The sequence below is a fragment of the Schistocerca americana genome, chromosome 6 (assembly GCF_021461395.2).
Source record: "Schistocerca americana isolate TAMUIC-IGC-003095 chromosome 6, iqSchAmer2.1, whole genome shotgun sequence".
NCBI lineage: Eukaryota > Metazoa > Arthropoda > Insecta > Orthoptera > Acrididae > Schistocerca > Schistocerca americana.
Genome location: NC_060124.1, coordinates 464107667 through 464122492, shown reverse-complemented (window position 1 = coordinate 464122492; position 14826 = coordinate 464107667). Strand labels below are relative to the sequence as shown.

General features: G+C 41.4%; 1 protein-coding gene across 1 annotated transcript in view; it reads right to left on the bottom strand.

The window, feature by feature from the left end:
- The window catches only part of LOC124619748 (galectin-6-like), a 437408-nt gene that overhangs the window by 6739 nt on the left and 415843 nt on the right, over positions 1 to 14826 (bottom strand). The gene's annotated exons all lie outside the window — the stretch shown is intronic.

The window sequence follows — 14826 nt, the reverse complement described above, 5'->3', positions numbered from 1 at the left end:
AAGAACAAAAAGGTAAATTTGGACCAAGGATGACACACCTAATAATGTGGAAAACTGCTTTTAACATAGTAGTTGATACAAGCACCTCTAGTGAACTTACATGGAACCATGTTATCAGTTAGTTAAACACGTTTTCATTCCACATTTAAAAGGCAACGCCTAACTATTGCTGGAGTCTTGGACTGAGCAAACAGTTGGAGCTGTGTTTTAAGAACCTGAAATTCAGAAATCCTTAACAGAAAACACATACATACAGAAATAATTCCCCCACAACCCAATAAATACATACAGCTGTTAAAACTCTACTTTCTCAGGCAATATAAACTTCTTGTTCACAGACTTTAAGACTGCTTCAGAAATACTTTTATTCTGGAGGCATCTCAAGACACATCACATGACTGAGTATTAATAATGAAACTTCATTCAGATGTTTATCATCAAATGTCTATATGACAAGGGAAAGAAACTGCCCTGAATTTCAAAAGTGTACTACAATCAATGTTATGATTAGGAAAATGTGGCATCAAACATTATCGCAACAGTGCTGTTTTAATTGTTTGTATTGCTCTCAAAAATGCTGCCCCAAACATTTTGTAATAAGATTTGATTATTACACATGACTGCAATCTTATGATACACCAAAATACACCACTACAGAAATGCCATTTTACAGTAGGACACAGTATATCACAGAACTTATTTTCGTTAGGGAATAATACTGCCGTTTGCCTGAAAAATGAACATATGGCTCATGAATGTATGACCTTATTGCTCAAAAACTAGACATTTCCTTAACATGTACCATAGTATTGTACCATAGGAAATGTGACTGTGTATTAAAGCAAAATAAACCACTTTAAGTACTGGCACATCTAGGCAAAGACGCAGCTTCCTTAGAGCAAATATTCCTTTGCTAATGCTGCTTCCCACTTTTTCTATATGGCTACCCCAGGATTAATTTGAATCAATTGAGATTCCAAGGAAATTAACAGCATTTGAGCTCTGCTCACGTTCAGTGTTGTTATTCCACGATACATACAGGTCTTGTATACCCCCCCCCCCCCCCCTCCCCTCGGTTGACACAAAGGGAATTAGCTTTACACCAATTTTCAACTTTGACAGTGCACTGGTCTGCTTCATATTTCACCCTCTGTGCTGTTTCTGCAGTTATACAGACTGCAAGATCATCTGCAAATAAGTAAGTCCTAGTTGACGGCCCAACTATGTTACATGGTAAGTCATTTATATAAATAATAAATAGAATTGGGCCAAGTACAGAACCTTGTGGAACACCCATGCCCACAGGTAAGTAATCTGATTCTGCACCATTAGAAACCACCTTCTGCACTCTATTACTTAGATAAGATTTTTATCAATTCCAGAGCACTTCCTGTAAAGCCATAGAATTGCAGTTTGTTCAATAAGATTTCATGAGACACAGTGTCGAAAGCTCAGAATGAGCATGATACACAAGTTTCACCCAAATACAACTAATACAGTTGAAACAGTAACCATTATAGTGACAACTGGAATTAGAAGAATTTGTGCCTTCTGGAAAATGGAGAGATGGAAAGAGAGAGAGAGAGAGAGAGAGAGAGAGAGAGAGAGAGAGAGAGAGAGAGAGAGAGAGAGCGTGTGCATGTGCGTGTGCGGACAGCACTGCACTGCAGCACTGAACCACTGTCAAATCCAATTGCACTGCAGTACTCCCAGCATTGAGCCAAATTTGTGCTCGAAGCTGTACTGTGTGTTTTGTACATCGGCAAGATGGTAGACTTTCTGTGTTGCAAATGAAATGTGCAGTTCAGTAGCCACTAGTTGCAGTGCTCTAATTTTAGTGCTGTGTTACTGTTAAAGTAGAATGCCTCATATGAACCAATATTTCACTGTATGGCGATTCCATTCCCCAGACACTAGTTTGCGATACCCCTTCAACTGACTCATATTCTGATATCACATTGTTTTGAACCACCAAGGAATAGTGACACTAGCTTTCTCATGTCTACTTTGTTTTTGCTCTTCACTCTCTGGTCTTTGTGAATAACATGTCTATCTGGTCACAAAAGAGAGGACTCTACTGAGCTTATATATGTAGTTCATTGCTGGTACACAGTTACATGTGTTGTCCAAGTTTGGATTTATCAAGAGACTCTTTCTGGGTATTGTAATGTTCACAAACATATGTGTACAAAGGAAACTAATTGTTTTCCATGAAATAAAACTAAATTGTATTAAACAAAATAGTTATTTACATTACATTAACACCCAAATCTGGTCTAACAGAGAAGAATAATTAACAGGTGATAAGCAGAGACCATGTGGTGATGAAATTTCTCAGTGGATTGTAAAGTAAGACTTTCTATTCTGGGTAGGTTTAGGGATGGGTTGTTGGTGAATGACAGTCATTTAAACCCTGACGATAGGAAAATCTGTATATTGTTTGCTCTTACTCAGCTTTATTATGTGGTAAATTCAGTGAGTCATAATAAATTTTAAGTACATTAAGGAACGATATGCAAAGGAAGCATACATACATACATACATACATACATACATACATACATTGATTAGAAAAATACTGTAACCATTCATTTAACAAAACTTGGGGAACCTCGGGTAACATGGGGAAAAGCTATTTACATGGGAAGTGGAATAAAGTCTCAGGCTATAACCTAAATGATTACTGCTTTGACCATTTATCTGAGTACTATACTTAATAATATGCACGGCAACATACAAGATGGCTGTTGTGTATAGCCCTCCTAAAAACAGCAAATGTTTTAAGCTTCATTGTGCAATTAGTGAGGATAAAAAGTTATTCTATGCAGAGATTTCAATATAGATTTCATCTCTGATGCTTCTGATTGAGGGCATCTATAGTCACTGATGGCAAGCTTTGGTCACATTCTCAACATGACTGAATAGGACACAGAAATAAATTATCAGTTTCTGCTGCACTAAGTAAAATTGTCTTTAATGAAACAGGTGTTACCTCCATAATAAAATATTTATCTGACCTTGAGGGCCAAATGGCAGCAGTAAAGCACCCCCTTGGCTCAGTTTCTATTAATAAAGAAAAAGTAAAATCTCACAGACGTATGAATGTTGACCCAGTTACACTACTCAGGAAGAATTTACAGAATGAAAAAAGAGAAAAGTTTACTGAATAGTAACAGTAGATCAACAATTTAATTGAAACTGAGAAATGTACAGCAATCCGCTGCAAACAATCTACACTACTGGCCATTAAAATTGCTACACCAAGAAGAAATGCAGATGATAAACGGGTATTCATTGGGCAAATATATTATACTAGAACTGACATATGTGATTACATTTTCACACAATTTGGGTGCATAGATCCTGACAAATCAGTACCCAGAACAACCACCTCTGGCCTGGGAATTGAGTCAAAAAGAGCTTGGATGGCGCGTACAGGTACAGCTGCCCATGCTACTTCAACACGATACCACAGTTCATCAACAGTAGTGACTGGCGTTTTGTGACGAGCCAGTTGCTCAGCCACCATTGACCAGATGTTTTCAATTGATGAGAGATCTGGAGAATGTGCTGGCCAGGGCAGCATTTGAACATTTTCTGTATCCAGAAAGGCCCATACAGGACCTGTAACATGCGGTCGTGCACTATCCTGCTGATATGTAGGGTTTCGCAGGGATTGAATGAAGGGTATAGCCATGGGTTGTAACACATCTGAAGTTTAATGTCCACTGTTCAAAGTGCCGTCAATGCGAACAAGAGGTGACCGAGACGTGTAAACAATGGCAGCCCATACCATCACACCGGGTGATACACCAGTACGGAGATGACGAATAAATGCTTCCAATGTGCTTTCACCGCGATGTCTCCAAACACGGATGCGACCATCATGATGCTGTAAACAGAACCTGGATTCATCCAAAAAAATGATGTTTCATCATTCATGCACCCAGGTTCATCGTTGAGTACACCATCGCAGGTGGTCCTGTCTGTGATGCAGCATCAAGGGTAACCGCAGCCATGGTCTCCGAGCTGATAGTCCATGCTGCTGCAAACGTCGTCGAACTGTTCGTGCAGATGGTTGTTGTCTTGCAAACATCCCCATCTGTTGACTCAGGGATCGAGACGGGGCTGCATGATCCATTACAGCCATGCAGATAAGATGCCTGTCATCTCGACTGCTAGTGATACGAGGCCACTGGGATAAAGCACGCACGACCAGCAAAGTCCCGATACAATAAACCGCAATCACAATAGGCTACAATCCGACCTTAATCAAAGTCGAGAACATGATGGTATGCATTTCTCCTCCTCACACGAGGCATCACAACAACATTTCATTAGGCAAAACTGGTCAACTGCTGTTTGTGTATGAGAAATCAGTTGGAAACTTTCCTCATGACAGCACGTTGTAGGTGGCGCCACCAGCGCCAACCTTGTGTGAATGCACTGAAAAGCTAATCATTTGCATATCACAGCATGTTCTTCCTGTCGGTTAAATTTTGCTTCTGTAGCAAGTTGTCTTTGTGGTGTAGCAATTTTAATGGCCAGTAGCGTATTCACTACAGATCTACCTAGATTTTGACCACTGTATGGCTGTCATCCAGTGTGCAGAGATGTAAGTCAAATCATTATTATCACTTACATACACAAATTCCATACAGAATCACTCATGATAGAAATTTAATTCTTCCATAAAACATACATACAATGTCAGACATAGATTTTTCCTTTAAAGTGAGTCAGGGACATTTACAGAGGAAGCTGACAAAAAAAGAGTGGCTAAAATCTGTGATGAATGCATCTTGTGCTAGAAAGGGAGAGTGTTACTTTTTGCACATGAATAAGCTCTAATGATGATTTGAAAATCTGCTATAAGCAGTATTGTACAATTCTTCAGCATATCATTAAACAGGCAAAAACCACGTAATATGCACAAAAAATTCTAAATTCCCAAAAAGGCAAAGGACAATTTAGGCAATGCTAGGCATGTATCATGTTAACTCAATAAAGCAAATTATATTCAAGAGAATGGTACCACAATTTTATTAAAATTGCATGTAGTTAACAATGTTTGTACAGGGAAAGTTTACTGTTTACACGTTTGTGATGTTCATCTTCACTATTAAGTTTGGAGCACTGTCATCTGAGGTTCTCTGTAGCCAATGACATCTGTGCTGACTGTAGTCATGGTCATCTTTTCTGGTATAACCAGTGATTTCACAAGGAATAATAATTGATAAACAGCTGACTGAATGAGTCATTCTATCAGTAATTAAGTTCATGACTAATTATGTATTCAAGTCAAACATTCAAAATAATGAGCATGGTCCTCAAACTAACGAATGCTGTTGAACGTAAGTATTCGTTATACACAAAATAAGAATTTTTTCATAATTTGTTGGTTGTGAAGTTATATTAGTGTTTCCTTTTTCCAATTTACGTTCTTTGTATCTGTTGATGTTATGTGATCTAAAGGGTTGTAGAAGTGGTTATGAAATTGCAGTGGTGTAGCCGATGTATTTATATGAGTGATTGCTTTGTGTATTTTGCTAGTTTCTGCTCATTCTATAAAGAATTTTCTTAAATTGTCTATCTGTCCATAATGCAGGTTTTTTATGTCGATAAATCCCCTTCCTCCTTCCTTCCTGCTTAATGTGAATCTTTCTGTTGCTGAATGTATGTGATGCATTCTACATTTGTGGCATTGTGATCATGTAAGTGTATTGAGTGCTTCTAGGTCTGTGTTACTCCATTTCACTACTCCAAATGAGTAGGTCAATATTGGTATAGCACAAGTATTTATAGCTTTTGTCTTGTTTCTTGCTGTCAATTCTGTTTTCAGTATTTTTGTTAGTCTTTATCTATATTTTTCTTTTAGTTCTTCTTTAATATTTGTATTATCTATTCCTATTTTTTGTCTGTATCCTAGATATTTATAGGCATCTGTTTTTTCCATCGCTTCTATGCAGTCGCTGTGGTTATCCAATATGTAATCTTCTTGTTTAGTGTGTTTTCCCTTGACTATGCTATTTTTCTTACATTTGTCTGTTCCAAAAGCCATATTTATATCATTGCTGAATACTACTGTTATCTTTAGTAATTGGTTGAGTTGTTGATTTGTTGCTGCCAGTGGTTTTAGATCATCCATGTATAGCAAATGTGTGATTTTGTGTGGGTATGTTCCAGTAATATTGTATCCATAATTTTTATTATTTAGCACGTTGGATAGTGGGTTCAGAGCAAGGCAGAACCAAAAGGACTTAATGAGTCTCCTTGGTATATTCCACACTTAATCTGTATTGGCTGTGATGTGATATTATTTGAATTTGTTTGGATATTAAGTGTGGTTTTCCAATTTTTCATTACCATCTTTAGGAACTGTATCAATTTAGGATCTACTTTGTATATTTCCAATATCTGTAGTAACCATGAGTGGGGTACACTATCAAAAGCTTTTTGGTAATCAATGTATGCATAGTGTAGCGACCTTTGTTTAATTTTAGCTTGATATGTCACCTCTGCATCTATTAACAGTTGCTCTTTACATCCTCGTGCTCCTTTACAACAGACTTTTTGTTCTTCATTTATAATTTTGTTCTGTGTTGTATGTGTCATTAATTTCTGTGTAATGACTGAAGTTAATATTTTGTATATTGTTGGTAGGCATGTTATGGGACGATATTTAGCTGGGTTTGCTGTGTCTGCTTGATCTTTAGGTTTCAGATAAGTTATTCCATGTGTAAGTGTATCAGGGAATGTGTATGGGTCTGCAATGTAACTGTTAAATAATTTAGTTAGATGTGAATGTGTTGAGGTGAATAACAGGATACCCCAGTCAGAATTAGAAAACATCAAACAACAAGTACAACAAATACTGGAACAAAATAATGTGCAATCAGAAGAAGAAGAAAATACAGTAATGGACTCAAACATCCCAGAGCAAACAAACAAAGAACAACATGCATCAATTAAACAATCAGAGGAAAACGAAATCTTAAGACAGCCACCAGAACAAGCACAAATAGAACACGAAGTGACACACATGTTAGATATAGAAGAAAAATTTCAGCTGACATATATAAAATACAAAGACACAAATACAGACATTAGACCTTTCTTGCATAGACTGCCAAATAACCCACAAGTCGAAACAACAATAAAAACTATCAACACAATCATGCACAACAAAATAAATGAAAACACAACTATGGAAGAGTTACAACTACTGGTTTATATAGGAGCACTCACTACACTAAATATACACACTAGGCAGAGATCAGAACCAACCAACACACAGAAGAAACCCACAAAACCAGCATGGCAACACAGGCTACAGATCAGAATAGAAAAACTGAGAAAAGACATCGGACAGCTAACACAATTTATAAGAAATTAAATGTCAGAAAAAAAACGAAAAAGGTTAGGTAAAATCTCACAACAAGAAGTGATAGAGCAATTAGATGAAAAGTAGCAGAAATTACAAGCATTGGCCAAACGACTTAGAAGGTACAAAAAAAGTGAAAATAGAACGAAACAAAACCAAACATTAACACAAACCAAAAGAAATTTTACCAGACAATAGATAACACACACATTAAAATAGACAATCCACCAAACAAAACAGACATGGAACACTTCTGGAGCAACATATGGTCAAACACGGTACAACATAACAGGCATGCACGGTGGATACAAGCAGAAACAGATACGTACAAGATGATACCACAAATGCCTGAAGGGATTATTATTATTATTATTATTATTATTATTATTTGAAACCACCCATTTCGGTCTAAAAGTGAGAGGGAAGTGTAAAAGAGAGAAGAGAGTAATCATTTCCCACTAATGCTGGAAGGTGTAGCTCCAGGTTTACAAATGATTGTCCCAGGTTTAGTATCAAAAGGCAAGATTATTGACATATTTTGTGTGCACTGTTGTATGATTCTTAGTTTTCTTTGTTCAACCTGTTCTTAGAGATGCTTTGTTTTTGTACATTTGAAGTGGTGACAATGGGAAGGAGGGCAAAAAATATCATTTCCTTACGTTTGCTTTTTGTTTTATTTTAGGACACAAAAAAATATGGGGTCATATGCACCAAAGTCAAAACTACAGAACACAAAGACAGAGAGGAGTTAAAAAATGACTAAGCATCAGTACCAGTCGACATAAGAGAAGACAGCTAAAAACAGGGACAAGGAAGAAGCACTATAAAATACACCACAGAGAAATGGAGGTCCAGAACCAAAAATTGAATGGCCTTTGCCTTATTGTTACGATGGATAAAAAGTGAAACACGGTAAACAGCCTGCATGTCATTTGCTAGAATGGCTGATAACTAACAGCAAACCCAAGCGGCGACGTAAAAGGTTAATAAATGGGCATTCCATCATGAAATGGTGAATAGTTAAAACTTGTGTGCAATATGCACAAAACGGTGGGGAGCACCATTTAACAAATGGTGACAGCTAAAAAGGCAGTGCCCTATATGCAACCTAGTTAAAAATGACCTCCCAGCAGGAAGGCCTAGAGGTGGTTATCCAAACTGGGTGGGAGAGGCGTAATAATCTGGAGCTTATCCCCATGAAGGAATGACCAATGTTGATGCCAAAATGACAACTCCTGACAGACGGCAACACAGAGATCGGAGGGAATATAGGAACTGGTGCACTGAGGTACGAGGACTGCAGCCTTGGCAGCAGTGTCAGCAGCCTAGTTTTTTGGCAGACCAACGTGACCAGGAACCCACATAAACATCATAGTGGCTCCATCAAGAGTGAGAAAGTGACAGTTTTCCTGGACCCCGTTGCACTAAGGGATGGGCAGTGTACAGTGCACAGAGACTTTGAAGGACAGTGATTGAATCTGAGCAGAGGACACAATTGAAAAGGCTGTATCACCAGATGTACTCTGTGGCCTGATACAGGCCGAAGAGCTCGACTGTAAATACTGAGCGGTGTACCAGAAGCCAATACCAAAACACAATGGCACCAATAATGAAAGCACACCCAACACTTCAGTTAGTCCAAGAACCATCAATGTTCACAAACGTACTATAGTGAAGTTCCATGGAAAGGTCATGAAACTGAAGGCGACAGAGCGAGGCTGTAGTAGTGTCCTTAGGAAGCAAAGGAAGGTTGAGGTGAACACGGGTCGTTGCACGAAGCCAAGTTGGTGAAGGGTTCACACCTAACAGAAACGTTGCAGGTAGTGTGAAGTTAAGAGCCATAGCAAGTGTCAAAAGCAGGCTCCGGGAGATAGCAGAGAAGAGAGGTGTGCCCCTGAATAGAAATCAAATGAGTCATCGAAGAAGGGATCAGATGGGTGGCCACATATGGCAGACAAACAGCATCCATACCTACTGAGGAGGAAGTGACACTGGTCTGACAGTTGTAGAACAGCAGCTTTGGCATACAGACTCTCAACTGGGCTAGCGTAAAAAGCGCCAGTGGCCAAACGGACGCCACAATTGTGGATAGTGTGAGACAGTGTAAGAGGGACAGAGTGCAGATGCATAAGTAAAGCACCCTTAGTCTACTTTTGAACAGACATGGGACCAGTACAAACAGAGGAGGGTGGTTCCATCGGCTCCCCAGAAAGTACCATTGATGACACGAAGGACACTGAGGAGGCGTGTATGACATGCTGCTAGGTAAGACACATGGGAAAACCAAGAGTGTTTCCTATCGAGCAGAAACCCCAGGAACTTCATAGTTTCAACAAATGGAAGAGCAATAGGTCCAAGATGTAAAGATGGTGGGAGAAACCAACTGTGCCACCAGAAATTTTTTCAGTGTCAGTGGAAAAACAAAAGCCACTGTTGATGCTCCATGAGAAAAGATGATTGAGACAGCGCTGAAGATGCCGCTCAGTGAGACAGGTCCCTGGAGAACTGGAATAAATGGCAAAATCGTCAGCAAAAAGGGAGCCAGGGAGATGCATGGTGGGAGACAGGCCATGATAGGGTTAATGGCGATAGCAAAGAGGACGACACTCAGGATGGAACCCTAAGGCACACCGTTTTCCTGGATAAAGGTGTCCAACAAGGCAGACCCCACATGTACCTTGAAAACTATCTTTTAAAAATGCCATGGAAGCCCCACTTGTAACGAGTGCAGAGAATATCAGTTCTCCAGCAGATGTCGTAGGTCTTCTGCAAATCGAAAAATATGGCCACAGTCTGGGATTTCCACAGAAAACCATTCATTCATGACATGGGTGGATAAAGAGACAGGATAGCCAACCAGAGAACCACGCACTCGAAATCCACACTGTGCAGTGGTTAGTAAATTGCGAGACTTGAGCCACCATACCAGCCAGGCATGAATCGTATTCCATCACCTTGCAAACACAGCTGGTAAGGGAGATGGGGTCGTAGCTAGAAGGAAGGTGTCTGTCCTTACCATGCTTAGGTATGGGTATGACAGTGGCTTTACCCCACCATCCATGAAACGTGTCCTCTGCCCAGATGTGGTTGTATGTATTATACAGAAAGTGCTTGCCTGCAAGAGAAAGGTGCTGCAACATCTGAATGTGGACAGTGTTTGGGCCTGGGGCGGAAAATCAAGATGAACTGAGATCGTGATATAGCTCCCTCATAGTAGCACTGTAGCATAGTAGCATTGTAGCACTGACGATTTTGAGAAGAGAAGGGTATCGCTCGAGCCGCCTCCACTCATTTCCAATGGAGGAAAGCAGGGTGACAGAGGGAAGAGCTTGAAACTTCCGCAAAACTGCGGCCCAAGATGTTGGAGATAGCAATAGGATCCATGATGACATCATCTGCTACTGTCAGGCCAGAAATTAGGGAATGGATCTTGGTCCAAGAGAGCCATCAGAAGTCAGCCCACATGACAGAGGAAGGGCTGGCTGATTCGGGGGAGGGGACCAAACAGCGAGGTCATCGGTCTCATTGGGGTAGGAGATGAGGAACCAAGTCGGCCGTGCCATACTGAAGGAACCATCCCGTCATTTGCCTGAAGCGATTTAGGGAAATCACGGAAAACCTAAATCAGGATGGCCGGACGTGGGGTTGAACTGTCATCCTCCCAAAAGCGAGTCCAGTGCACGAACCATTGCACAGCCTTGCTCAGTCAGAGGAAGGGGTGGACCTGTTGAAAGAACTAGTGAATGAAATCCATCTAGCCTTTTGCTTTCCCGAAGAATGCAAAGCCATTGTACATGTATCTGTTTATAATGAATGCAGATTGCCATTGTAGGATGATGGTTAAAAATGCAGAGCCCACATCTCCACGTGCAAATAGCATTGTGGCATACCTCAGTCCACCAAGGGACTTGGACATGGAGTGGTAAAGAGGAAGTGTGAGGAATGGAACGTTCTGCAGCATTAAGGATAACGTTTGTAAGATATTCCACCTGGTCATCACAACTGGGGAAATCTTTTTCTTCGAAGGTCGTCAGGGAGGAGTAGAGCCGCCAGTCAGCCATAGTAAGGCGCCACATGGGTGTGGTAGGAGTCAGCAAACGAATAGCACATGGGAAATAGTCGCTCAGATGGGTGTCAGAGAACTGACCGTTTGGGATGATGGGCAGGCTGGGCAGTGCAGAAGGAGAGGGCAAAATGGGAATAGGTGTGTGAAAAGTTGGAACGGAATGTGGGTGCCCTGTGTTAAGACAGAAGAGATTGATTAAAAAGATCAGCCAGGAAGGCCTTGGACAGGTTCTGAGATTAGTCAGAAAGTAGCAGAAATGTGTGAGATAGCTGCCCAATAAGCTGGAGGAAGTCTGCCGTGGTGACACTGACTGACGGACGGACGGACGTAAATGGTACAAAGGGAAAAAGATAGGTGAGGAAAGAAAAGTCAAAATGCAACAGCTTGAAGACAGGACTAAGGATATGGGTTGACTATGAACATCATCCCATACAAGCAGCATGACTTCCCCATGAGATGGAATGCTGACCTCACAGGGAAGGTCAAAACAGACCAGCAAGAAATGTGAAAGCTCAGAGTGGTCATGAGGATGCAATTTTGCTTCCTGAAGGCAGAGTACAAGGGGACATAGCTATTCTAAAAGCAGGGATTGTAGGCCATGAACGTTCCACTGGAGGAGAGTCATGATGAGGAAAAAATGAAGGGGTATCACCTCAGTGGCTGCCGAATGCCAGCCTGCGAAGACCCGCAACTACAGGGCACAGAGGTATGAGGATCCTGGGTCCTGCTCCACAAGGTCCACAGAAGCATCAACTTTCCTGTGCTATCAGTCTGTGGAGTCCAACACAGAAAAATCATTCGTGGTGTGCACTGATGACACAGAGGCCTTCCGGGCGAAGTTATCACATTGCAACACCGTCACAGAGAATCATCAAGTCGGCAAAGGAGAAGAACGTTTGCCTTTGTTGGACTTCTTATAGCCTTTCCGGTTAGAAGAGGACGACTCGTGTTGGTTGGCTGAAGGGACGGAGGAAGTCTTCATGAGAGTACTCCTCCTGTCTTCCCCGGACTGCTGGTTGTGTAGCTGATGGCTTTGCCCCTAGAGGCGAGAGTTTGATGGCTTGTTGCACAGCTGGACGAGGGGATGGCGATGTCACCATGATACTGGGTGATTTCACAACCTCAGAGCTGTATCTGAGATCACAGGTCTGCATGGCCATGTCCTTCATGGAGCGAGATTTATCAAGAACAGAACTATAAGTGCCAGATGGTAGAATGCAGGGTTTGCGACTAGCCATAATTTACGAGCAACCAGATAAGGCACTTTTTCCTTTAAGTGGATCTCCTGGGTGGCCCGCTCATCAAGATACATGGGACAATCTCTAGAGGAGGCGGCATGGCCACCACTGCAGTTGATATAGTGGGGAGAAGGAGGTGGACAATTGCCCTCATGTGTGTCCCTACCACAGGTTACACATTTGGCTGGGAGTCGATGAGACTTTCTAGTGTGGTTGAAATGATGACACTGCTAGCAGCACATTGGGTTTGGAATGTACAGTCAGACTGTGATGATTTCATAGCCTGCTTTGATCTTGGACGGAAGCATCACTCTATCAAAGGTGAGAAAAAGAGTACGTGTGGGCACCAAAGAGGAATCTACCTTTTTCATCACCTGATGGACAGCAATGACACCCTGATCAGAGAGGTACAATTGGATTTCAGCCTCGGTCAGACTGCTGAGCAGCCTAATGTAAATAACATCACTGGAAGAATTCAAAGTTCTATGGGCCTCAGCATGAACAGGATAGCCATGGAGAAGTGAGGTGGCAAGCTGCTGTTATGCTTGAGAATCAGAAGTGGTTTCCAAAAGGAAAGTGCCATTCCGTAAACGAGGAGGAGGATGTCACAGGGCCGGCAATTCCATCAACACCTTTCTGAATAATAAAGGGATTTATTCTTGTGAAGGACTGGCCGTGTTCAGTACCTGAAACCACGAGGAACAGTGGTACAGCTGAAAGGGTCTTTGAACTGTTAGCCTCATTCCATTTAGCAGCTGCTCACTGTGAAGACGATTGGCTCATTGCGTGAAAATCCGCTATGATTGTCAGCATTCCCAATGGCATGCTCCTTCTCACTGAGGGCCCCCTTCAGAGGGGACGCACCCACCTTAGGTCATACCTCAGGTCACACCTCCTGAACACATGACAGAGGGACCAATCGGCAACTTGGGAAGGTAGCACTTCAGGCAGTAAACCCCCCTGGGCCTGGCCTGTACCAGACCCAGGGTGGCTGGGAATTACACATTACCCAGTCACCTATTGCATGTCAGATGCATGCACTGGCCATCAGGAGCGCACACGGAGGAAGAAGAGAAAGAGAAGCCTCAAAAGACTAAGTGGAGGAAGGATAGCAGAAGGTGAATGAAGAAAGGAAAAGAGGAACGAAACACAGTGGCGAGACTGTTCTTGTGTCAGCTACTGGAAAAGTGGAAAACATTTCCAAAACCACCCCAGGCATGTTCTTGAATGAAGGGACATGCAGCATGGAAGGGAAAAGATGCTACAAAGGCTGGGGCCCAGTGGTAGCCAAGCACTAACCCGCCAAAGAGTGGTGAGACCACTGGCCGCTATCACCCTGTGTATCCTCAAACAGCATATCACAGGTTCCTGTCATCAGTGAACAAAAGTTGAAGGATCCCTTGTCCTTATGCAACACCAAGTGCATCCCAACTGCTGATCATCAGTTTTATCAAAGCCTGGCTTCAAAACAAATTGGTACACCAGAACATACTGGTGGTGACGTACCAGGTGCTGATGAGTAATGGTCTCTTCTGAAAAGTGCACATGAACATCATAACAGATTACCTTCTCAGTTCTTATTATAAGAAAGCTATTATTGTACAATTTTCAATAAAAATATGCTGTAGATTTTTCCAGAGAAAGGCATTGTTACGTCCACAAAGTCAATTTTTGACAACAGATAGAGCATGTGAGAATAGGATATTTAAATCCCTTCATCTGTTTATCTGTGAAGGTTCAATAAAACTGAAATAAATTTTCATTTATACTGCTCATTGTAAATTTCTTTCAGTTCTCCTGTCAAACTGACAATTTTGAGTTACAGTGTTAATATTTGGAGCTGTTGAACTTTTCCTAACAGCAGCTGGGAACATGAGGACAAAAAATCTCTCATCAAAAGTGATCCCTTAGATTTACTTAAGCATCAGTTTAGATCAGATATCAGTTAGCAGGATCACAAAAATCATTATGTCACATAAAAGCAGTAGCTCTGTGGGCTATGGTAGTATCTCAGTGAAGTTACTAAAATCTTGTGCTGACTTTGTAGTGTCACCCTTGAGTCACCTTTGCAGCCAACTGATGAGTTGAGGTGCATTTCCTGAAAGACTGCAGTAGTAACACCCATTTATGAAACTGGA